This window comes from Lonchura striata, chromosome 1 (genome assembly GCF_050655825.1).
Source record: "Lonchura striata isolate lonStrDom1 chromosome 1, ASM5065582v1, whole genome shotgun sequence".
NCBI classification, from domain to species: domain Eukaryota; kingdom Metazoa; phylum Chordata; class Aves; order Passeriformes; family Estrildidae; genus Lonchura; species Lonchura striata.
The window spans coordinates 18,550,615-18,556,904 of record NC_140703.1 but is presented as its reverse complement, the minus strand read 5'-3'; the positions used below and the strand labels follow the sequence as shown (position 1 = coordinate 18,556,904).

The 6,290-nt window shown below is 38.1% G+C and overlaps 1 long non-coding RNA gene across 1 annotated transcript; it reads right to left on the bottom strand.

The window, feature by feature from the left end:
* Positions 1-1,235: 1,235 nt before the first annotated feature.
* Positions 1,236-5,359, bottom strand: LOC146768614 (uncharacterized). Its single transcript, XR_014951196.1, has 2 exons — positions 3,563-5,359; positions 1,236-1,419 (listed from the first exon to the last, which is right to left on the bottom strand). It is a non-coding gene; the product is annotated as an uncharacterized LOC146768614 (long non-coding RNA).
* Positions 5,360-6,290: the final 931 nt, after the last annotated feature.

Below are 6,290 nucleotides of genomic sequence, written 5' to 3'. Positions count from 1 at the left end.
TAAAAAAAATGCTGTACATAATTCCATTTGGAAATTCTGTTATTATAAACAGGAAAAAATTATGTCATATGTTCTAAATAAAAAGATTAAAACTAAAATCACAGATGTGTATAAAAAGGATACTTCCATAACCTGTGTCTTCCTTCAAACATTTCCTATCTGCTGCCAGTTTTAGGAATGCTTTGACAATTATAGAAATCTTATTTGATGAAAAGGCAATGAAACTGAGAAGGAAACTCTCTTTATAAAGATGCTCAATCATTTTACTCAAAACTTAAGTTAAAATTTTAAATAAAAGCCATAGTTTTACCTCTTTAAAAAAATGTTGAGAATTGCAGTAAAGATAATGAGGATTTATAATTCAGCCTCATTTTATATAATCAAGTCAAAAGCATAAATTATCCATCAAGTGAAGAAAATGTTACATTTTACTCAAAATGACACTTGAGTTCTAAATTCATTGTGATTCATAGTTTTGAAAAATATTTCCAAAAACTATCACAACAACCTTAATAATACCACTACCATTAAAAAAAAAACTTTAAAGCTTTTCAAATCATATTAAAGATGATCAAAGTCTTTAAAAACTTTCTGTGAAGTCCTGCAAACTTCCAGCTGTTGTTCAGTACAATATCTCACAGTCTTTTTTTGTGAATTTACAATACAACAGCAACAACAAAAATAACAACAAAGCCAAATCCTTAAGGCCTTTGGTTTTTCCCTCTTAGGATGATTCTTGTTTTAATTATCTTCTTATCCCAGCAGAGTTAACAAATTGAAATAAAAAGTTTGCTTCATAAACAATGGAAAGTTGAATGACATTTTTAATCAGATTTTTTATTCAGGCTAAAAGGGGTTAATTTTTCTGGAACCTATCCCAAAAGAAGGCATCATCCATTTTCTTTGGCCCAAGATATGATCATGATCAAAAGCCTGGGGCATGATGGGAAAGAAGCCAATCTTAACATAAATAAGCTTGAAATACCATCTCAACCACAAAATCAGCATTATTAAATCCTGGGGTAGTACCAAGCCAGACAACTAAAAATCACATTCAAATTAATTAAACCAATCTTGTTCAGGATTCTCTTATGTTCATGCTTTAAAGCTTATAATTAGCTGGAAACATAAAAAATCAGAGGGTTTTCTATTTTTCTTCAGTGACTTTCTCATGAACCTTTACTTGCCAGCATAATTGTGCTCAACACAACAAAAAAATGAGTTCTGTGGTCATCTCGAGATCATCTGCAGCATTTTAATATGGCTAAATCTGTATCCCCTTGGTGCTTGTGTTTAAATTTAGCACATTGTTTTGATGTTAAAAATAAGTTGCTTCGTTGCTCACGTACTCAGCGCAATGGCGACACGGTGTCTGCTCTCCTGCACATAAAGCGTCGTGTCTTCTAGCAACCAGCAGATCTGGGGAGAAAATAAACCTATGGCAACTATTTACAGTGACTGGCAGCAAGCACTCTGTGCTTCTTGTTTATTTCCACGTTGGGAGGAGTGTTCCCTCTGCTCCGTGTACAAAGGGATTCCTCAGAAGCGATAAAAACCCAGCACTGGATAACGTGCCACTGGAAATACAATGTACAATTGGTGAGCGCTGCCAGAATCTCAGCTGCTGTCACTCTCCAGAGCCAGGGGAATGGTGCCAATATGCAATTTTTAGGGATATTGGTCCCAGGGTGTAAAATGCTAGAGGATAAAATAAGGTCTGGTATTGTTGATTCTTTTTTTTTCTGGATGTATAATAAACAGTAACTTCTCCAGAAGTTCTTATCCACTTCACCCTAGAAATATTAAACTAGTGTATTGCTCACAGCACTACATTGGAAGTTGGTCTCTTATTTACTTATAAACATTTTCAGAGAGGCAGCATAATCCCATGTCAGAGTTCAAAAAATTGAAATGCCTAGAGCTGTGATCAGAACAGGTATCTTTATACAAAGTTTGATTTCCTGCTTTTGTAAAATAATGTCACAATTACCCTGTGATCCTAAACCAAAGACTAGAAAGAATATTCTTAACAGGGAATAATTATCTGCCTTCAGCTTTTACTGCACAGAAATGACAAGCATTTACATTACTATTAGCCTAGAGACAGAGCTTTTGGTAATAAAATTAGATGGTAAATCAGAAACTTAATGCAATAATAGGGAAGATGTCCTTTCTTTTCACAATCCACACTACGGCATTCACTATAAAAAAAAAGAGATGACAACAAGTTCAAGTCCACTAACCCAACATTTAATAACATTTGCCTGCAAATCAGGAACACTTTGCTGTAACTGATGCTGAGATAAAGCAAACCTTTCTTGAAGTTTCCAGCACAGACCTTTCAGATTTGTTGCCATTCCAAAGTAAGTTTGCCTGACAGAACAACCATTTTGCTCTAGATTATGTAGACAGTTTCAATTTAAACACAGAGTCACCAGCAGATATTAAACCAGTGAATCTGCCTCTACTTAGCATGTGTAAAAGGAAAATTACTTGGAAAACATCCAGGAGCTGTAAACTTCTAAACTTTTTTCCCTCCGTTTATTACCAATCATTAATCTGGGAGATGTCACCTAACAAGTTGTTTACTTAGCTCTTGATCTTTAGTGAAGTGTCATAATTTTATAGATGATTTTTTATTTCTATTTGGGTAGTGTTTATAGAGTTACTGAAGTAAATGCTTTAATGGCTTTTAGTCCTAAGAAATCTTTTTCCTGCAAGCAATTGTATTTTTGTAAAAACAGCTACAGGACTGGAGTTGTGAAGATTTTGCCTGTAGTCTTTCCCAGGAATAAATCAGCCCCAAAATAAATCAGGTCATCTCCAGAGAAATGTGGGCTTATTCTTGATGAGCTTTTTGTACCTAATGCTAACTAATACTCAAATACTTGAGTTTGTCCTTAAAGACATGGAACAGAAAAAAGAGTATATTAAATGCAAGAAATCCTGTGTTAAATATAGCTATGCACAAAGAAGTTCATCAACATATTATGGGCACCTGTGTTTTCTAGTACAGTCTGTGAAAAAATTAACCTAATGTTGCAGTAAGTGGGTGCAATATATAGGCTAAAATGGAAATATCATTGATCCATTAGAAGATCTTGTTTAGAAAAGCAGCAGAGGTGGGAATAAATGCTGCAAATTTTGGTTTTGCCCTTTGGTGCTGTGCTGTGGCAGGGCCAGGTTCCCTCTGTGCCAGGGCCTACTTGGAAAGGAAAGATGGTGACAACCACAAAGCACTTGGATTTTCCAACCTGAGCCAGGGCCTTCTGCCAGGATACTGCAGAGGAAGAAATGGGGAGGAAGCTGGAGGAGGAACGAGGATATTTACACAGAATCAGAGACTACCCTGAGCTGGAAGGGATGCACAAAGGTCATCTGATCCAGCTCCTGACCCTGAACAGGACACCCCAGGAATCCCACCCAGATCCTCAGAGCATTGTCCAAGCCCTTCTTGCACATGGCAAATGTTCTGTTGATGGAACCACTCTTGGAGCCCTGGACTAGTGAAACCTTGAGATAGAGAGAGCTGCTGCTACATCATAGAAGAAAAGCTGCCTACCTTTTATAGGAGAGGGAAATCCACACCTGGGTAACAGTCAGCCTTCCTGCAGGACACAGGGGCCTCAGTAGCTCCCAAATCTAGGAGCTGTTGCTGCATGTACTCATCAATTTCCCCATCTAACCCCAATTTAATTCCAATTTTTAAATTCACACTAAGGTGAAGCCATGCTGCTGAATCTTTGCCTGTTCGGTGTGTGGGTGCACAAGCAGGAATACATTCTCCACACAGCCCGCCAGCATTACATCACTGTCCTAAAGCATTTGCAGCTTCATGAAAAGGAAGAAATGCAATATCTCTTCCTTTGGAGCAGGAAGCCAACTCCTCAGTGGTTGTTTTTCCCAAGAATCCCTGACAATCATGCAGAGCAGGCAATTCCTAATGAAGTAAATAATTTTACTTGATGGACACAAGCAGATCTATAAGCTTCACCATTCATGCCCTGATTCTCTGCTCATTAATTCCTCCATCCCCCTGTAAAGGCTTATTCTGCCTCTTTGCCACCATAAAATTGCTCTGTTTTGTCTTGGTAAAAACAAAGGGGATGTGACAGGGAAGGAGGGTTGGCCACTGTTGGGATAAGGAAGGAATAAATAGTTTCTTTTCTCAGAATCTACAAACCTTACTTCTTTAATAAGTTTCCCACAAATCCAAAGTTTACTCAAAATGTACAAACTGACCAACAGCGACTCTTCTAAGCAGATTTAGTTGTCCTTATTTGGTGGGAACTGTGACTGCCCCTCAGTTTAGTCCCTAACATGTCCCTCTGCCCTTGATGCAGGGAACAGCCTCTTCCATAACTCTAATGATACATTTCCTGCTTATTGCTTTAGTCTGCCTGTCTTTGCTGCGGGTTTTTCTTGGCAAAACACTTAAGAAATGTATAAATCTCCTTTATACACAAATATTGTGGGAGTTTTATGGCCTTACTAGGCCAAATTTATCTCAGGCATAGTTCTTTGTGTTCACACAATAAAAGGTTACTGGTACTCGACCAATTTGCGTGATGAAATGTGAATTACTGGGTCAGAGGACACTGTGGCTACAAAGAAGATGTACAAAGTAATTCTGAAAGCTGCAGCACAGAGCTTAATTTGATAATGACTGGGGAGGATAATGTTCCTAATGAATTTAGGCCAATCTGGGAGTTTGCTTTGACATAAATACTCCCACAAACCATTGAAAGGAACATGGTGCGGGACCACACTGAAGAGACACAGCAGACAAAGCAAAAAGAACAGGCATTCCTTAACATCCAAAGGGAATTCAGAATTCCCAGAAGCTGTTGCCACAGGCTTGAAGGAGGAAAAGAGAATGGAAACGGGAAAATCATCCTTTCTCTGTTCTCCCCACAGACTGGGTACAATTATTAATATTAATATATAGAACATCTCAATACATGCCAGGAAAAAAAAAACAAACCCAAAGCTTACATCTACTGCCACTACAACAGAATGGAGAAATTAAAAAAGATTTACAGCTTAGTAAAAGGAAGAGTTTTAAAACAGCAAAAGCTAAATTTAGTGCCATCTTCCAAACTGAAGGTTATTACTATGAATTACCAACTAGGAATTAATAATTACTACTAGGAATTAATAACGGGAAATTACTAACATATGGTGTTACATCAAAATACAGAATATTTGAGTGAGAAGAGATCTTGTAAATGTTGTCTAGGTAAGTATCTTTGCTATGAGTGAGAACATATTCAACTAGACCAGGTTGCTAAAAACCCCATCCAACCTGGCCTTGGACACTTCCAGGATGGGGCAGCCACAGCACACCTGGGAAACCTGTGCCACAGGTTTCTTCCCCCTCACAGGGAAGAATTTAACCCACATATGTAACCTCAATTTCCCCTTTTTTCATCTTGAAGCCTTTGTCCTGTCACTATAGTTCTGATGAAGAGCCTCTCCAGCTTCCCTGTAGCCCCTTGAGACACTGGAAGGTGCTGTGAGGTCTCCACACAACCTTCTCACCTCCAGGCTGAAGAGCCCCAGCTTTCTTGTCTTCATAGTTGGGATGCCCACAGGATAATAAACAAATGAGGCTTGACTGTTAAGGTACTGCCCTTTTGAACCAAGTCCCTGTTGCCACAAACTCTGTTTATATAAAGATCTCACCAGAATTTAGTGAGATTTCTTACTGATCAGGGGATATGCCTGATTAGGGTGTCTTTTTTTCTGCTAGATCAGGACTCTTATGTCAGTTTACACTTAGTTCTGTGTGTGTAGGAGTCCACCTTTCATAATCCAACTCATTAAATGACATTTTAGCCTATGCAATAATCCCAAGTGCTCTTTTCAGCAGGAAATACTTTATAAGGTCTACATCCTGCCATCAGCCTAGGCACTGATCTCCCACTTGAAAACAGTGGAGAGGTCTGTGTAAAATATCACTGTCAGGATATGGGTAATCACTGATCTTTTTCTGGCTTGAAGTAGGAGTAGAAATATGCTGTTTTTCTCATATTTAGCAGTTATTTGGTCTGAACTCATTATTTACCTGTATGTTATTAAGGGTATTTGAAAAGGCTTGTTTTCTTCAAATCCCTAAAGGGGAAGAGATCCACGCCAAGTTCTACCCACACATAATTATATATTTCTACAGCAGAACTGCTTGAAAAAAGTCCCTTGTTTCAATCCAGGGATGGAGAAAAATCTGTCTCTTTGCCAATTCCAGGAACCTGAAAAAAATTGATAATTTTTGCGAACTTGAGTTCTAAAAA